Consider the following 20,037-nt stretch of genomic DNA (forward strand, 5'->3'; position numbering starts at 1 on the left):
TAACAAACACACCGAACTTATGGTGAGACATTTGCATACCAAGGGATGGGAAATAAATCTGACTAAAATTCAGGGAAGTTTTACCTCAGAGAAATCTCTAGGGGTCCAGTGATGTGGGGCCTGTCAAGATATTCCTCCTAAGCTGAAGGATAAGTTGCTGCATTTGGCCCCTCCTACAACCAAGAAAGAGTCACAATGCCTAGTGGGCCTGTTTGGATTTTGGAGGCAACTCATTCCTCATTTGGGTGTGTTACTCTGGCCCATTTATCAAGTGATCCAACAGGCTGCTGGTTTTGAGTGGGATCCAGAACAGGGGAAAGCTCCACAACAGGTCCAGGCTGCTGTGCAAGCTGCTCTGCCACTTGGGCCATATGACCCAGCAGATCCAATGGTGCTTGAGGTGTCACTGCTAGATAGGGAAGCTGCTTGGAAACTTTGACAGGCCCGCATAGGTGAATCATACCAGAGGCCTCCAGGATTTTGAAGCAAGGCTCTGCCATCTTCTGCAGATAACGACTCTCCTTTTGAGAGACAGCTCTTGGTCTGTTACTGGGCTTTGGTGGAAACTGAACATTTGACTATGGGTCATTAAGTCACCATGTGACCTGAGCTGTCTGTCATGAACTGGGTCAGAAAGCACCCTGCTGTCATGAGCAGCAGCCTTCCATCGTCAAATAGAAATGGTATATACGTGATCAAGTTTGAGCAGATCCTGAAGGCCCAAGTAAGTTACATGAGGAAGTGGCTCAAATGCCCATGGTCTCTACTCCTGCCACCCTGCACAGTTGGCCTCATGGGGAGTTCCTTATTAACAGTTGACAGAGGAAGAAAAGACTAGGGCCTGGTTCACAGGTGGTTCTGTACAATATGCCAACACCACTCAAAAGTGGACAGCTGCAGCACTACAGTCCCTTTCTAGGACATCCCTGAAGGACAGCGGTGAAGGGAGATCTTCTGAGTGGGCAGAGCTTCGAGCAGAGAACCTGGTAGTGCACTTTGCTTGGAAGGAGAAATGGTCAGATGCGTGATTATATACTGATTCTGGGCTGCAGTGAGTGGTTTGGCTGGATGGTCAAGGACTTGGAAGAAGCATGATTGAAAAATTGGTGACAAGGAAATCTAGGGAAGAGGTATGTGGATGGACCTCTCTGAGTGGGCAGAAACTGTGAAGATATTTCTATCCCATGTGAGTGTTCACCAAAAGGTGACTTCAGTAGAGGAGGATTTTAATAATCAAGTGGATAGAATAACTCATTCTGTGGACACCACTCAGCTCCTTACCCCAGTCACCCCTGTCACCACCCAATGGGCGCATGAACGAAGTGGCTATGGTGGGCGGGATGGAGGTTATGCATGATCTCAGCAACATGGACTTACATTCACCAAGGTTGACCTGGCTGTGGCCACTGCTGAGTGCTCAATTTGCCAGCAACACAGACCAACACTGAGCCCTCGGGGTGATCAGCCCACTGCTTGGTGGCAGATTGATTATATTGGACTTCCTCTATCATGGGAAGGGCAGAGTTTGTCCTCGCTGGAATAGGCACTTTCTTTAGATAGGGGTTTGCTTATCCTGCAGGCAGTGCTTCTGCCAAGACTCTCATCCATGGACTCATGGAATACCTTATCTACTGTCATGGTATACCACACAGCATTGCCTCTGACCAAGGCACTCACTTTACAGCTAAGGAAGTGTGACAGTAGACTCATGCTCATGGAATTCACTGGTCTTACCATGTTCCCCATCATCTGGAAGCAGATGGATTGATAGAATGGTAGAATGGCCTTTTGAAGTCACAATTACAATGCTAACTAGGTGACAATACTTTGCAGGGCTGGGGCAAAGTTCTCCAGAAGGCTGCGTATGCTCTGAATCAGCATCTAATATACGGTACTGTTTCTCCCATAACCGGGATTCAGGGGTCCAGGAATCAAGGGGTGAAAGTAGAAGTGGCACCACTCGCCATCATCCCTAGTGATCCATTGGCAAAATTTTTGCTTCCTGTTCCTGTGACATTACATTCTGCTGGTCTAGAGGTCTTAGTTTCAGAGGGAGGAGTGCTGCCACCAGGAGATACAACAATGATGAAATTAAACTGGAAGTTATGATTGCCACCTGGACACTTTGGGCTCCTCTTACCTTTAAGTCAACACGTTAAGAAGGGAGTTACGTGTTTGCTGGGGTGATTGACCTCAACTATCAAGATGAAATCAGTTTACTACTCCATAATGGAGGTGAGGAGGAGTATGAGTGGAACACAGGCGATCACTTAGAGTGTCTTTTGGTATTACCATGCCTTGTGATTAAGGTCAATGGGAAACTATAACAGCCCGATCCAGGCAGGACTACAGATGGCCCAGACCCTTCAGGAATGAAGGTTTGGGTCACTCCACCAGGAGAAAAACCATGACATCCTGAGGTGCTTGCTGAAGGCAAAGGGAATACAGAATGGGTAGCAAAAGAAGGTAGTCATTAATAACAACTACGACCATGTGACCAGCTGCAGAAATGAGGACTATAATTGTCACGAATATTTTTTCCTGATTTTGTTAGGAATATGTTTGTGCATGAATATACTTGTAATAAGAAAATATCTTCATTTAATTTTCTTTTTCATTTATCATGTGACATAAGATTTATTGACTTTATATCAGCATTTAAGTGTTGCTAACTTTACATAATAGCATTTAGGTTAAGGATTAGTGTGCTTCCAGTTGTACAAGGGATAACTGTATTATGTTAGGCATAATTATGACCTTATTATTATTATTTTTTTTATTATTTTTGAGACAGAGTTTCACTCTTTTCGCCCAGACTGGAGTGCAGTGGTGCGATCTCAGCTCACTGCAACCTCCCCCTCCTGAGTTCAAGCAATCCTCCTGCCTCAGCCTCCTGAGTAGCTGGGATTACAGGCACCTGCCACCATGCCCAGCTAATTTTTGTATTTTTGGTAGGAAGGGGTTTCGCCATGTTGGCCAGGCTGGTCTCGAACTCCTGATCTCAGGTGATCCGCTCACCTCGGCCTCCCAAAGTGTTAGGATTACAGGCGTGAGCCCGAACCCCCGGCCTATTATTTTCTTTATTTGGAGATTATGTATGATTTCAGGAGAAGTGTATGGGCTCAAGTTGACAAGGGGTGGACTTGTGATGGTTAATACTAAGTGTGAATTTAACTGGATTGAAAGATACAAAGTATTGTTCCTGGGTGTGTCTATGAGGGTGTTGCTAAAGGAAGTTAACATTTGAGTCAGTGGACTGGGAGAGGCAGATCCCCCTCAGTGTGGGTGGGCACAACTGTCAGTGCAGCTAGAATAAAGCAGGCAGAAGAAGGTGGGAGAAGCTGACTTGTTGAGTCTTCTGGCTTTCATTTTTCTCCCATGCTAGATGTTTCCTGCCCTCGAACATCAGACTCCAAGATCTTCAGCGTTTGGATTCTTCGGATTACACAAGCAGATTTGCCGGGGGCTTTCAGGCCTTCTGCTATAGACTGAAGGCTGCACTGTCAGCTTCCCTACTTTTGGTTTTGGGACTCGAAATGGCTTCCTTGTTCCTCAGCTTGCAGATGACTTATTGTGGGACTTTGCCTTGTGATCATGTGAGTCAATACTCCTTAATAAGCTCCATTTCATATATACATCTATCCTATTAGTTCAATCTCTCTAGGGAACCCTGACTAATACAGCATTCTTTCCCACTTCCACATAGCGAGTTTGATAGTGGACTAGATCTTCAGTACATGCTACAATGACACCACCTGGATGACTTTATGCTGTAAGGTACACAAGTAACCGCCACAATCAGTAGGAAATAGTAGGAACACAGCAACAGGAATAGAATCTTCACTTGGAAAGGAGTTGCCAACCTAGGAATCTAGATAAATGACAGAGCCATAACATAAAGGAAAAAAGTGTTGCGGATTGTCTAAAGGGATATTGCCAAGCTTTCCTGGAATAGTAGATTTTAAAAAGGAGCAGTAGGGAATAATTGTGATGGTTAGGCATATATGTCAACTTGGCAAGATTATGATGCCCAGGTTTTTGGTCAAACACCACTTTAGATATTGCTGTGAAGCTACTTTGCAGATGTGATTAATATCTGCAATCATTGACCTTACATAAAGGAGATTGTCCTTGCTAATGAGAGTAGGTCTCATCCAACCGGTAGAAGTCTAAAAGAGCAAAAGCTGAGGTTTCCTGGAATTATGCATCAAGAATGCTACGTGGAAACCCTGTGGGCATTTCCAGACACCATGAATTTCATGTGATTTTGTCATTGTGAAAACATCATAGAGTGCGTTTACACAAACTACATGGTAGAGTCCACTACACATCTGGGCTGTATGGTGTATCTATTGCTCCTAGGCCGCAAACCTGTTCAGCATGTTATTGTACTGAATACTGTAGGCAACCAAAACACAACGGTAAGTATGTACGTATCTAAACATATCTAAACAGAAAAGATACGGGAAAAAATCTGTTATTATAATCTTATGGGACAACTGTCTTATATGTGGTCCATTTACCAAAATGTCATGATGGGTTATATGACTGTATATGTAGTATATTATATATTATCATTATGTATATATAAAATAGGAAATATATGGTATAGAATGAATATAATTCATAATTATTATAACATTGTTTCATGACATATATTATACTATATTACATTATAATTTTAATATGCCAGTCTTAAATGTCAAAAGAACAGCAAGGAGCTAACATGGCTAAGTGTGGTGGAAAAGGGGTGGATTCTAGAAGATGAGGAAGACAGCTAAGTGAGGGTTACATTGGGTAGGTCCTTGGGGTCAATTGTATTTGGGTTACGGGGACTGAGATAAAGTGGCATATGTGACTTACAAACTTGAAGATTCAACCTACCTGTTGTAAAGGTATTGGGATATGAGATGACAAGGACAAAAGCAGGAAAAACAATTGCTTTAACCCGGGGAGAGGGACCGGTGTCTTGGACAAGGTGGTTGCAGTGGAGAGAGGGAGCAGTGCTCCTCTTCCAGTACATTTTAAAGTGGCACTAACAGGATGCAGAGATTAGATGAAGGGTACAAGTAAAAGACCAAGGTCAAAGGTCAAGTGCAAAGTTTTGGTTCAAGCAAGTGAAAAATGTGGTTACTCTTTCCTGAGGTGGGCATAAAAATAGCAGGAGCAACAAGGGCTGGGGGAGGGGAGGGAAGATGAGGAGCTGAGCTTAAGGCACACCAGGTGTGTTCTTGTTAGACACCCACATGAAAGGTTAAATAGAGAGTTTCATATGGGAGATTGCAGTTCCAGAGCACAGTTATAGGTCGATAAATCATATATTCATGAAAAAGCTGTAGTAAGTTGGGTACTTATCTGTTGGTAGAAGTATGATTTTTGACTACTGAAAAATTTAATGGTATATATCCAGTAGCTTTAGAATAGTGGTATATTTAAAAAATTGTTATATTAATTGATATATTTTTAAAAATCAATATTTTAAAATTGATATATATTAAAATTGGTATTTTAATTGGTATATTTAAAAAATACCAATATTTTAAAGATCCCAATTCCTGAAATGCAGAAACTGACCTGGCATCCACAGCGAGGTCATTTTTCTTTTATTACACTTAACCAATCTCACAGAATAGTAACCTCAGACAAGGTTACTTTTAGATCACGACAAAATGAGACAGGGTAGGCCTACTTCATAATTTTGTCTCATCAAGGATAAACACAAGTTACCTATGCCTTCTACAGAATACCATATATCCCCTCTCTTAGTCAAAATGAGTGAATGCTACTCCTTCACAACTTACAGCCTTATCCCCATGACAGTTTCCCCTATAGAGAAATAAGATTTATTGAAATACTCAACCATTGTCCTTGCTTTATGACAACATCCAATCTAAAGCAATTTCCTGTTTCCTAGACTCTTCTAGCCAACTGACCAAAACCTCAAACTTGTAATAGATTATTTCTTTCTCCCTTTTACAAAGATAGCCCACAGTGTGTTTTCCCTTGCTATAATGAGTGCTAAGCCTAACCTGCCTCACTGTAGGTGTGTTCCTGTTGGCCTTTCTCTGGAGGGCATAACAGTGTAGTTTGGCACCACTGATTGGAAAAGAATTACCAGAATCTGTTACAATTGCTTAAAAGTGTTTTTTAAATTATTTTTTAATTTTTCTATAAGTTATTGGGAGTATGGGTGGTATTTGGTTAAATGAGTAAGTTCTTTAGTGGTGATTTGTGAGATTCTGTTACAGCCATCAACCCCGTGCAGTATACACTGAACCATATTTGTAGTCTTTTATCCCTTGTACCCTCCCTCTTTCCCCTTAAGTCTCCAAAGTCCATTGTATCATTCTTATACCTTTATTTCCTCATAGCTGAGCTCCCACATATCAGTGAGAGCATACAATGTTTGGTTTTCCATTCCTGAGCTACTTCACTTAGAATAATAGTCTCCAATCTCATCCAGCTTGTTGCAAATGCCATTAATTCATTCCTTTTCATGGCTAAATAGTATTCCACTGTATAAATATACCAGCTACTTTATCCACTCATTGAATGATGGACATTTGGGTTGGTTCCACAATTTTGCCATTGTGATTTGTACTGTTATAAACATGGATGTGCAAGTATCTTTTTCATATAATGACTTCTTTTCCTCTGGGTAGATACACAGTGGTGGGATTGCTGGATCAAATGGCAGTTCTACTTTTAGTTGGTTAAGGAATCTCCACACTGTTTTCCATAGTGGTTGTACTAGTTTACATTCCCACCTGCAGTGTAGGAGTGTTCCCATGCCAACATCTACTGATGTTTGATTTTTTGATTATGGCCATTCTTGCAGGAGTAAGGTGGTATCGCATTTTGATTTTGATTTGCATTTCCCTGATCATTAGTGATGTTGAACATTTTTTCATATGTTTGTTGTCCATTTTTATATCTTCTTTTGAGACTCGTCTCTTTATATCCTTTGCCCACTTTTTGATGGGGTTGGTTTTTTCTTACTGATTTGTTTCAGTTGGTTGTAGATTCTGGATATTAGTCCTTTGTCAGATGTATAGATTGTGAAGATTGTCTCCCACTCTGTGGGTTGTCTGTTTACTGTGCTGACTGTTCCTTCTGCCATGGAAAAACTCTTTAGGTTAATTAAGTTCCAACTATTTATCTTTGTTTTTATTCCATTTGCTTTTGGGTTCTTGGTCATGAAATCCTTGCCTAAGCCAAAGTCTAGAAGGGTTTTTCCAATGTTGTCTTCCAGAATTTTTAGTTTCAGATCTTAGATTTAAGTATTTAATTCATCTTGAGTTGATTTTTGTATAAGGTGAGAGATGAAAATCCAGTTTCATTCTGCTACAGGTGGCTAGCCAATTATCCCAGCACCACTTATCGAAAAGGGTTATGTTTTTGTTTTTGTTATCCCAGCACCTTTTATTGAAAAGGATTATGTTTATGTTTTTGTTTGCTTGGTCAAAGATCAGTCGGCTCTTAAGAATTTTGGTTTAGTTCTGGGTTCTGTATTCTGTTCCATTGGTCTGTGTGCCTATTTTTATACCACTACCATGCTGTTTTGATGACTATGGCCTTATAGTGTAGTTTGAAATCAGGTAGTGTGATGCCTCCAGATTTGTTCTCTTTGCTTAGTCTTGCTTTGGCTATGCAGGCTCTTTTTTATTCCATATGAATTTCAGAATTATTTTTTCTAATTATGTGAAGAATGATGGTGGTATTTTGATGAGGATTCCATTGAATTTGTAGATTGCTTTTGGCACTGTGGTTATTTTCACAATATTAATTCTACCCATTAATAAGCATGCAATGTATTTCCATTTGTTTGTCTCATCTATGATTTCTTTATGCAACATTTTATAGTTTTCCTTGTAGAGGCATTTCACCTCCTTGGTTATGTAAACATTCCTAAATTTTTTTTTTTGCAGCTATTGTTAAAGTGGTTGAGTTCTTGATTTGATTCTCCACTTGGTCACTGTTGATGTATAGAAGAGTTACTGATTAGTGTACATTAATCTTGTATCTGGAAACTTTGCTGAATTCTTTTATCAGTTCTAGGAGCTTTCTGGAGGAATCTTCAGGGTTTTCAAGGTAAACAATCATATCGTCAGCAAAGAGTGACAGTTTGACTTCTACTTTACTAATTTGGTACATTCGCTATTTCTCTCTCTTGTCTGATTGCTCTGGCTAGGACTTCCAGTTCTATGCTGAAGAGGAGTGGTGAGATTGGGCATCCTGTCTTGTTCTCAGAGGGAATGTTTTCAATTTTTCCGCATTCAGTATTGTGTTGGCTGCGGGTTTGTCATAGATGGCTTTTATTATATTAAGGCATGCCCCTTGTATGCCGATTTTGTTGAGAGTTTTAATCATAAAGCTATGTTGGATTTTGTGGAATGCTTTTTCTGCATCTATTGAGATGATGATGTGATTTTGTTTTCAATTCTGTTTATGTGGTGTATCACATTTATTGACTTGCATATGTTAAACCATCCTTGCATCCCTGGTATGAAATCCAGTTGATCATGGTGGATGATCTTTTTGATATGTTGTTGGATTCAGTTAGCTAGTATTTTAAGGATTTTAGCACCTATGTTCATCAAAAGTATTGGTCTGTAGTTTTCTTTTTTGGTTATGTCCTTTCCTGGTTTTTGGTATTAGGGTGATGCTGGCTTTAGAAAATGAATTAGGGAGGGTTCCTTCTTTCTCTGTCTTGTGCAATAGTATCAAAGAATTGGTACAAATTCTTTGAATGTCTGGTAGAATTCTGCTGTGAATCCAACTGGTCCTGGACTTTGTTTTGTTGGTAATTTTTTAATTACCATTGCATTCTCACTGCTTGTTATTGGTCTGTTCAGGGTATCTAATTCTTCCTGATTTAAGTTAGGAGGATTGTATTTTTCCAGGAATTTATTCATCTTTTCTAGGTTTTCTAGTTTATGTGTGTAAAGGTTTTCATAGTAGCCTTGGATTATCTTTTGTATTTCAGTGGTGTCAGTTGTAATATCTCCTGTTTTGTTTCTTAATGAGGTTATTTGGTTTTTCTCTCTTCTTTCCTTGGTTCATGTTGTTAATAGTCTATACATTTTATTTATCTTTTCAAATAACCAGCTTTTTGTTTTATTTATCGTTTTTGCTTGTTTGTTTCAATTTCATTTACCGCTGCTCTGATCTTGGTTATTTCCTTTCTTCTGTTGGGTTTGGATTTGGTTTGTTCTAGTTTCTCTAGTTCCTTGAAGTGTGGCCTTAGAATGTCAGTTCATGCTTTCAGTCTTTTTGATGTAGGCATTTAGGGCTATGGACTTTCCTTTTAGCACTACCTTTGCTGTATCCCAGAGGTTTTGATAGGTAGTATCATCATTACTGTTCAGTTTGAAGAATTTTTAAACTTCCATCTTGATTTCATTTTTGACCCAATGCTCACTCAAGAGCAAGTTATTTAATTTCCATGTATTTGCAAGGTTTTGAAGCTTCCTTTTGGAGTTTATTTTCAGTTTTATTCTAATGTGGTCTGTGAGAGTGCTTGATATAATTTCAATTTTCTCAAATTTATTGATGCTCATTTTATGAACTATTATATGGTCTCTCTTGGAGAAAGTTTCATGCGCTGTTGAATAGAATGTGTATTCTGCAGTTGTTGGATGAAATGTTCTGTATATATCTGTTAAGTTCACTTGTTCCATGGGATAGTTTAAATCCATTGCTTCTTTGTTGACTTTTGGTTTTGATGACCTGTCTATTGCTGTCAGTGGAGTATTGAAGTTCCCCACTATTACTGTGTTGCTGTTTATGTCATTTCTTAGGTCTATTAGTAATTGTTTTATAAATTTGGGAGCTTTGGTGTTAGGTGCATATGTGTTTAGGATTGTGATATTTTCCTGTGGGACAAGGCCTTATTCCATTATATAATCCCCTTCTTTGTCTCTTTTAATTGCTGTTGCTTTAAATTTTGTTTTGTCTGGTACAAGAATAGCTTCCCCTGCTTGCTTTTGGTGTCCATTTGCATGAAATGCCTTTTTCCATCCCTTATTTTAAGTTTATGTGAGTCCTTATGTGGTACGTGAGTTTCCTGAAAGCAGCAGATAGTTGGTTGATGAGTTCTTGTCCATTCTGCAGTTCTGTATCTTTTAAGTGGAGCATTGAGGCCATTTACATTTAATGTTAGTATTGAGATGTGTGGTACTGTTACATTCATCATGCTATTTCTTGCCTGTGTACTGTGTGTGGTTTTTTTTTTTTTTTTTTTTTGCTTGTTTGTTTTTGCTTTTTAACTCTTAGTTTTGTTTTATAGGTCCTGCGTGATTTATTCTTTAAAGAGGTTTTGTTTTGATGTGTTTTCAGGATTTGTTTCAAGATTTAGAGCTCTTTTTAGCAATTCTTGGCAGTGGCTTTAGTGGGAAATTGACTCAGCATTTGTTTGTCTGAAAAAGACTGTATCTTTCCTTCATATATGATGCTTATTTTTGCTGGATACAAAATTCTTGGCTGATAATTGTTTTGTTTGAGGAGGCTTCAGATAAGGCCTCAATCCCTTCTAGCTTGTAGAGTTTCTGCTGGGAAATCTGCTGTTAATCTGACAGGCTTTTCTTTGTAGGTTACCTGGTGCTCTTGTTTCATAGCTCTTAAGATTCTTCCCTTCATCTTAACTTTAGATAACCTGATAACAACATGCACAGGCAATGATCTTTTTGTAAGGAATTTCCCAGGTGTTTTTATGTTTTTTGTATTTGGAGGTCTAGGTCTCTAGCAAGGCTGAGAAGTTTTCCTCTATTATTTCCCCAAATATGTTTTCCAAACTTTTAGATTTCTCTTTTCATCAGGAACACCAATTATTTTTAGGTTTGGTCATTTAACATGATCCCAGACTTCTTTGAGGCTTTGTTCATATTTTCTTATTCTTTGCCTCTGTTGGATTGGGTTAATTTGAACACCTTGTCTTTGAGCTCTGAATTTCTTTCTTTTACTTGTTCAATTCTATAGCTGAGACTTTCCAGAGCATTTTGCATTTCTATAAGTGTGTCCAAAGTTTCCTGAATTTTTTATTGTTTTTTCTTTATGCTATCTATTTCCTTGTGTATTTCTCCCTTCCCTTCTAGTGTCATTTTTTTGGATTTCCTTGCACTGGGCTTCACCTTTCTCTGGTGCCTCCCTGATTGGCTTAATAACTAATCTCCTGAATTCTTTTTCAGGTAAACTGGGAATTTCTTCTCTGTTTGGATCTATTGCTGGTGAGCTAGTGTGATTTTTGGGGGGTGTTAAATAGCCTTGTTTTGTCATATTGCCAGAGTTGGTTTTCTGGTTCCTATTCATTTGGATAGCCTTTGTCATAGGGAAGACTGTTGTTCAGATTCTTTTGTCCTGTGGAATGTTCCCTTGATGTAGTACTCTCCCCCTTTTCCTAAGGATGTGGCTTTTTGTTAGCTGAACTGCAGTGATTGTTGTCTCTCTTCTGGGTCTAGCCACCCAGCAAGTCTACCTGGCTCTGGGCCAGGGCTCTGGGCCAGGGCTCTGGGGGTTGTCTGCACAGAGTCCTGTGATGTGAACCCTCTGTGGGTCTCTCAGCTGTGGATACCATCACCATTCCAGTGGAGGTGGCAGTGGGGTGAAATGGACTCTGTGAGGGTTCTTAGCTTTGGTGGTTTAATGCTCTATTTTTGTGCTGGTTGGCCTCCTGCTGGGAAGTGGTGCTTTCCAGAGAGCATCAGCTTTGATAGTATGGAGAGGAACCAGTGGTTGGGGGGACCACAGAACTCCCAAGCTTATATGCCCTTTGCCATCAGTCACCAAGGTGGGTAGGGAAGGACCATCAGGTGGGGGTGGGGCTAGGCATGACTCTCTCTTTGGGCAGGTCTTGCTGCAGCTGCTATGGGGGATGGGGGTGAGGTTCCCAGGTCAACGAGCTGTGTACCCAGAAGGATTATGTCTTCCTCTGCTGAGCCATGCAGGTTGTCAGGGAAGTGGGGGAAAGCCAGCAGTACAGGCCTCACCCAGCTCCCATGCAAACCAAAGGGCTGGTCTCATGCCCACCATGTCCCCCTAACAGCACCCTATATGTTTCCAGGTGGTGGGCAAGCCAGGCTTGAGAACTTGACCCAGGCTAGTTCTCCAATCTGCGGAAGAAAAGGGCTTAGTTCTTCTTTGGCCTGTGGAGTCTGCACACTGGATTCATGCCTTCCCCTGAGTTCTGGCCAGGAAGCTTCTCACGCAGTTCAAATTGTTACAGAGTTCAGCTGGAGATTTCCTCCACCCTGTGGAGTTTTACTCCCAGCTCCTCTGGCTGCCCTCCCAATGGATCCCTCTGGTGCTAGGCAGGAATGGCTTGCTTGGGGACCCAGCAGGCTCCTAGGCCCTTTCTTTCTGTTTCCTCTACCCCTGTGTTTCGCTTGGCTTTCTAAATTGACTTAGCTCCAGGTAAGGTTGGAAGCTTCTCCCAAAAACAGACCTTCAGTTTCCCCAGTGGGGGTAGGTTTGGGAGGGGATCTCCCTTTCCCACTTCTGCAGTTGGGGCACTCAAAGTATTTCAGGGTCCTGCAGAAGCAGTCCACTTCCTTCAGAGGGTCTGTGGGTCCTCTCGGGATTGCCGGTTTGTTCTTGCCATTCATTTGGAGCTAGAATTCACAATGCAAGCCTCGGTACTCTGCTCTGTCTGTCCGAGTCTTAAAAGTGTTTTAAGATGCTAACAATGATAGTAGAAATCCAACATAAGAAAATAAAGGCATGATTAGAAACTTATGAATATAAATTCTCTGTAAAAATAATGTAAAGCAATAGAAGTTGAATTTTAGAACTCACAAGGGAATTGAACATACACATTTGATTGTTGTTTTAAAGAGTATCGTATAACATTGGGATAACACCCATCGACTGCTAAAGGAGAAACAGTAAACTACATTGGATGCATGTGTAGACACTGAGCTGGGCTTCTGAGTTGGAATTCTGCTCCATCACTTACTGGTTCTGTGACCTTGGGCAAGTTACATAACCTTATCTCTCTTTATCAAATAAAAATACAGATTGATGAGCTCAATTTAAAGTTAAATAACAAATGCATGCTTGCTTGCTTGTTTTAGTTTGTGTCCCATGCAATATTTGAGAAATATTGGTACAAAAATAATCTAGTATTTATCTAAAATTCAAATTTAACTGAATGTCCTATATTTTATCTAGCAACCCTACCTGAAAGAAATCATCTCTAGGAGATTTGGAATAAAGCCTGCAGGAAAAATTCTTTGGAGCTAGTTTTTCTTTTTTCATTTTAATGCTCTATATCTTTCAAGATATATCAAATGTTTTAAAGTAGATCATTTTGTGTCTTAATCCTAAGTATTAGTGTTTTAGAATCAGCTAAATATCAGTATCTTAATCAGTATTTTAGAATTGTGCCAAGTTAATAACAGGTACTTAAATTATTTGTTAAATGGATAGTGGCAAGGTGACAACATAGAGGTTACAAGGTAGACTGAGCATACATATATATGTGTGTGTACATATATATATATATATATTTTTTTTTTTTTTTTGAGATGGAGTCTCACTCTGTCTCCCAGGCTGGAGTGCAGTGATGCTATCTTGGCTCACTACAACCTCCGCCTCCTGGGTTCAAGCAATTCTCCTGCCTTAGCCTCTTGAGTAGCTGGGATTACAGGTGCCCGCCACCACACCCAGCTAATTTTTTGTCTTTTTAGTAGAGACAGGGTTTCACAATGTTGGTCTGGTTGGTCTTGAACTCCTGACCTCAGGTGATCCACCTGCCTCAGCCTCCCAAACATACTTTTGAATCAGAAGTTGTTTTTTTCCTGATAGACAGGAATCATCAGGTTCCTGCCTTATTGAAATTGTACAAAATTTTGTTATCGGCACAAGCTGGAGCCCATTGTCTTTATTGATGTCCTTTGTGTCATTCTAATGTTTATGCCTACACTCTTGTGAAAAATCTCTGTTGTTCTTAGTAAAACACAGGGAAAAAAATTATACTGAATACTTACAAAAAGAGGTTTAAATATTTCACAGAAGAAAAAGAGAAAACAGACTAAACAGAAAGTGTTTTAAGTGAAATGATTATAATGTAATTAGAAGGTAAAATGTAGCCTTTGAATATCTTCATATTAATGTGTTTAGCTGTTATGAGAGTAAAGAATGACAATGAGAATACTATCGATGAAGCTGAAATTTGAGGAAGTATTATGATTCATATAGAGAATAAATACTTCGAAACATTTATTGTTAGCTTAAATTGTATTAATTATTTGCAATACACCAAAAGAAGAATTTTCCTTAAGAATTTCTGAAGAGTAATAAGTCGAAGGTTAAATCTCAAACCAGATTAAGGTGATAAAATAGTGATAATTTTGAAGATAGTGATTAAAAAGAATGCATCATGTAAATTAAGTCAGATTTTTACAGAAATTCACAAATTGGGAACATTCTGAGTAGGGCAGAGTGCTCTCAACTTCTAATCAACAAAGGAATTCTGTAATGGAAAAAAAGTAGACAGGAATATAAAGCAGTTTTTTTGATAAAGGATAGTGAGAATGAAACAAAATCTATCTAATCTATCTTGTCTTGGTTTTAGAAGACACAAATGTTGTATGTTTACATAAGGGATTGAAAAGATTGATATTTGTTTCCTATTTAATAGAACTTGAAAGGTACAGAAAATTCTCTCTCCCCAACTAAAATATTGGGAGATAAAAAAACAATCAAAACTCAAAACTCAAAAATAATCTGGAGTGTTCCACTTTGGGCAAAGATGAAATAACACTGGATTTTCATCCCACCTGAAATGACACAATAAATCTGGATAAATACATGATCCAATATTTTTCACATACTTGGACATCAAGCAAAGAAAGAAAGTCATCCCCCAAAAATGAGGGGGAAAAAAAAGTGGACTGAAATTTTCCTAGGTTTCTGTCACAGAATATTCTCCAGGTCACAACACAGGAGAAGGGACTCGGAGAGAGAGCTAAGCGGTCTCTCTAAGTTTGGAAGACACACTTCGAAGTCTGGTGAGGCAAAGGTGTCTAGAGTTCATTGGACAAAGCTCCAAACATGGAAGATGTACGTAGAAAAAACATGTGACCTGAATAAGACCACCCTTGTGTCCTAAACTGAGTATAGGACGACATATTCATGTTAGGAAAAGACCCAAGACTGGCGAAAGATTCACCTGAAAATATTGAGTTGAATGGTACCTAAGGCATTCACAGGACCTGTTTTATTATTTTTCCCCAATCCCCAACTGGAAAACTTAACAAGGCAAAAGGTAGTCTACTCAGAAGTGTCTCATTACTTACGCAAAATTAGCCCTAGACCACACACTCCCCTGGTCCAACCACGCAATTCTTGAAAAGATGAAATTGTTTCCATGTAACTTAATTGTATATCAGAGCAAAGTTCCTGATGATTTGTAGGACTAAAAAATATCCAGCACCCCCTGCAAGTTAAAACTTGCATCAGGTAGTATCATCATTGGTGGAATATGGCACATACAGAGAAAAAAAACCAATCAATTAAAATCATCCCAGAGCTGAAAAGATGATAGCATTAGCAGACCAGGACATTAAAACAGTTAATGCAGTGAATCTGACTGTATTCCATGTGTTTGAAAAGCGAGAGGAAAGATTGGACACATCAAGAATGGACATGGAAGACGTAGGAAAAACTGTATCTTCAAAATACTAGATGAAAACTACAGTGTCTAAGATGAAAAATCCAGTAAAGGAGATAAATAGCTGATTAGATATTGCATAAGAAAGATTAGTGAACTTGAGGACATACCAGTAAAAACTATCCAAAAGGCTGGGTGCAGTGGCTCACGCCTGTAATCCCAGCACTTTGGGAGGCCGAGGCGGGCAGATCGTGAGGTCAAGAGATCACGACCATCCTGACTAACACAGTGAAACCCCGTCTCTACTAAAAATACAAAAAATTAACCGGGGGTGGTGGCGGGCGCCTGTAGTCCCAGCTATTCGGGAGGCTGAGATAGGAGAATGGCGTGAACCTGGGAGGTGGAGCTTGCAGTGAGCCGAGATCGTACCAGTGCACTCCAGCCTGGGCGACAGAGCAAGACTCCATCTCAAAAACAAAACAAAACAAAACAAAAACACAAAAAACTATCCAAAAAGAACCTCATAGGAAAAACGAGACTAGAAAAATACATGAAGAGAACATCAGTGAGCTAAGAAATAACTTAAAGCAGCCTAATACATGTATAGTTGAATTTTTAAAGGGGAAAATGGAGAGATGGGGACAGAAATAAACATTTGAAGAACAAATGGCCGAAAGTGATACTAAGCAATGAGATTAGTGCCCTTATGGGAGAGGCCACCAAAAGACACTGCTTTTTCCACCATGTGAGGGCAGAGCTAGAAAGTGCCCTCTGTGAACTAGGTGTCAGGCACCAGATATTGAATCTGCTGGTGACTTCATCTTGGCCTTCCCAGCTTCGAGAACCATAAGAAATCAATTTCTGGGGGTGCAGTGGCTCAATTCTGTAATCCCAGCACTTTGGGAGGCCAAGGTGGGCGGATCACCTGAGGTCAGGAGTTTGAGAGCAGCCAACATGGAGAAACCCTGTCTCTACTAAAAATACAAAGAAATTAACTGGGCGTGGTGGCACATGCCTGTAGTCCCAGCTAGTCGGGAGGCTGAGGCAAGAGAATCATTTGAACCCAAGAGACGGAGATTGCAGTGAGCTGAGGTCACGCCACTGCACTCCAGCACGGGCGATAGAGCTCGACTCCGTCTCAAAAAAAAAAAAAAAAAAAAAAAAAAAATCAATTTCTGTTGTTTTTAAGCCACTTAGTCCAGGGTAGTTTGTTATAGCAGCCTGAACAGACTAAGACATATATATATGAAAAATAAATATTCGTGAAAACATGCATAAAACTAATTAAAATGGTGAGTTTATCTCCTCATCCGATAAAGATAATTACAATACAAAAATAATAGAGTTTAAGGATTGCATTATTATGTGAATTTTGTGTATGTGTGTATTATACATAGGAATAAAACACACATTAAGATACATATGACTGTGAACACACATGCACACACACACAGGCTATTTAATGTACATTTACGCTTTTGTTTCCCCTATAGTAGTAACCATCCTCCAGTTTCTACACTGTAATCCTAAGATACCCCGAGTGCCCCATTCCCTTCTTCTCTTTTTCTTATATCAATTACAAACTCCATCCCAACAGGGACTTCCCATATTTTGGATGTAATTTTAAATTCAGCGCAAAGTTGCAAAACAGTACGATGAATTCTCATATGTGGGTTACTAAGATTCAGCAATCTTTTAGGCTTCATCCTGTTTGTCTTACCCCTCTCTCTCCCTCTCTGAAACATTTGAGAGAAATTTGGAGAGGGTGTGCTCCATTTCCATGATACTTCAGTGTACATTTCATAAGAATGAGAACAAAGACATTCTCTTGTAGTTTCCTGTAGGTTACTGCTTCTTTTTTTTTTTTTTTTTTTTTTTTTTTTTTTTTTTGAGACGGAGTCTCGCTGTGTCTCCCAGGCTGGAGTGCAGTGGCGTGATCTCGGCTCACTTCAAGCTCTGCCTCCCGGGTTCACGCCATTCTCCCGCCTCAGCCTCCCAAGTGGCTGAGACTACAGGCGCCCGCCACCACACCCGGCTAGTTTTTTGTATTTTTAGTAGAGACGGGGTTTCACCATGTTAGCCAGGATAGTCTCGATCTCCTGACCTCGTGATCCACCCGCCTCGGCCTCCCAAAGTGCTGGGATTACAGGCTTGAGCCACCGCGCCCGGCCAAGTTACTGCTTCTAGAGCAGTTGCTCAGTAAGCCACTTGCTTCAGAGACACTTGCGGGGTAAAGATGAACTTAACATTCAGATTCCTCCCCCCACCCCTAGTCCCGTTAAATCAGAATCTCCAAAAGTAGGGCCCACGAATTTTAATATATTTGTAATCTGGGATGCACCTCTCTGAGTTTTATTGCATAAAGAGCTCAAAATAACGATTTTGTAGCTTAAAGCAGTATATACAACTTAGAGAGAGCAATTACCCCTGGAGGGCGTTGTGGATCAGAGAAGGGCATCAAAGTACAGTACTGCATGACATGTACCTTAGAAACATTGAATTAAATCTCTTACACCAAAAGTTTGTAAGATCACAAAAAATTAGATGTTACTGTTCCCAAAGTGGTGGAAGACTCTCTTAAAAAATAAAGCAATGCAAAGTAGTTTATAATACTGAGTCTCTTGAATGCATCTATTTTCCTGAGTCATTCTTCTCTACCCTGGGATTCAGAAGAATTTTTATCCATAGCTATGATTTTGTGATCATGATACTATCCCTAATATCTGTGAGAACACGAAGCGTTCTCATAGTGTTTTGGCCAGGTTTCTCCATGTCTTGTCTTCTGACACAAAAGAATAAAAAATGAATTTTATGTGCCACGTACAGTATTAAGTTGCATTTGGTAGTAACTCTGGGGCTATAGGATTAGATTGTTTTCAAAATGAAAGTACTGTGAAAGCTGCCAGTCAAGGTTGAACTCATCTATTCATTTCAGAAAAATTTTACTCTATTAACATTGAAACGCTTTACAGAGGGAGATTTTACAAGTCCTTTCACTTTCCTCAGTGTCTTTAAAACAATGTATGTTTTCCTCCATGCACTTTAATATGGGCCTTCTTAGAAGGCAAAGGAGCAGGGCTTGGCTGTGCCATTTTCCTGGTGCCAGGGGTCCAGAGTTTGCCAGAGATGCCCAGAACTGTGCACAGTGGGCATTCAACAAGTGTTTATAGAATCAGAATGATGAATCTGCAGTGCTAGGTCTCTTACTAGATTTGTGTTTTCTCTGAAATTATTTACCACAAAACGACATTTCCACAACAGATGGTTTTATAATGACAGAGACACAGCTAAGAGCAGGCTTCAAACTTTCCATGCCTAAAAGGAGCTCTTTTTTGGACCATACTAAATATTTCAACTTCCCTTACATCAACATTTAGATGTGTGTTTTTATTCATTTCTAATATCCTATAATTTGGGTATAAAATTTGTAGAAATTATTTACCTACCTTTTTATTAAACTCAGAAACCGACTTTGTATTTTGATGGAATTTTAAACTTTTCATCTTTAGATTGTATTATTCTTTCTGCATTTTTTAAAAAAAGATTCTATGTAACAATTGCATCAATGCCATCATAATATTTCCTCTTGCTGATGGAATCCAACCTTGAACAGCTTTCTCTACTTTATTAATCCAGTTTGGAATTCGTTTATCTTCATTTTTCCCAAAGCAAATAGATAAAATAATAAGAGATTCTGGAAGTAAATATTTATTATTGTAAAACATCAAACATTTTATTTTGACTAATGCTGAATTATTATTTTCTTTGGGGAATAGGAAATGTGGGTTCTTCATTTAACAAACACAGATTTTACAAGGAGATATTTAAAGCCAACATTCTTGGTTTATACATAAGGTGTGTGACGGCAGCAGTGGCAGTGGTGATGGGGTATGTGTTTGCATTGGGAATGTAGTAGTATATTAATCTTTGTTGACAAGCAGCTGTGTAATTGCATTTCTGAAGGCCAGCTTGAGTTATCACTTCAGAATGCAGTTATGTCACATTCAAACTATTGGCAATAGAGTGAGATGTACTGTAATGACAAACAGAAAATAAAGAGATACTTGTGGTTTTAATTTGTCAGCATGCCACTCTCGAAGGTCGGGGAAGGCAGATAGTGAAGTGGCTGTAAGGAACCTTCAATAAGTCTCTACCACACTATCGGCTCCTTTCCTCTCCCTCACAATAGCCTTCCAGTCACCTCACCTCTAGAAAATATTTAGAATCTTGGCTTTGCCTCTTAAATGTTTGGTTATAAGAAAGGAAGAAAATAAACCAAAAGAAGATAATTCTTACTTGTGGAATTTAAGTCATTTAGGCACCAAAGTACACAAGAAATTTTAGAACATGAACTCTCTCTAAAGCATTTAAATCACATAATATGTAAATGCCTATGTTTATGACCAGTGTTTAGAATTAGTTTTGCCATT

At 39.4% G+C, this 20,037-nt stretch overlaps 1 protein-coding gene across 9 annotated transcripts in view; it reads right to left on the minus strand.

Annotated features, from left to right (window-relative positions):
* The window catches only part of LOC126951481 (calmodulin-1-like), a 1,062,071-nt gene that overhangs the window by 470,984 nt on the left and 571,050 nt on the right, over window positions 1–20,037 (minus strand). The window contains exon 1 of one of the 9 annotated variants that reach the window (XM_050785615.1): window positions 2,853–2,858. The exons of the other annotated variants lie outside the window; for them this stretch is intronic. The gene's annotated coding sequence lies outside the window, so the exon portion shown is untranslated. Of the gene's footprint in view, window positions 1–2,852; window positions 2,859–20,037 lie in introns of those variants that run through there. 9 annotated transcript variants of the gene reach the window in all.

This window comes from Macaca thibetana, chromosome 3, assembly GCF_024542745.1.
Source record: "Macaca thibetana thibetana isolate TM-01 chromosome 3, ASM2454274v1, whole genome shotgun sequence".
In the NCBI taxonomy this organism is placed as follows: Eukaryota; Metazoa; Chordata; class Mammalia; order Primates; family Cercopithecidae; genus Macaca; species Macaca thibetana.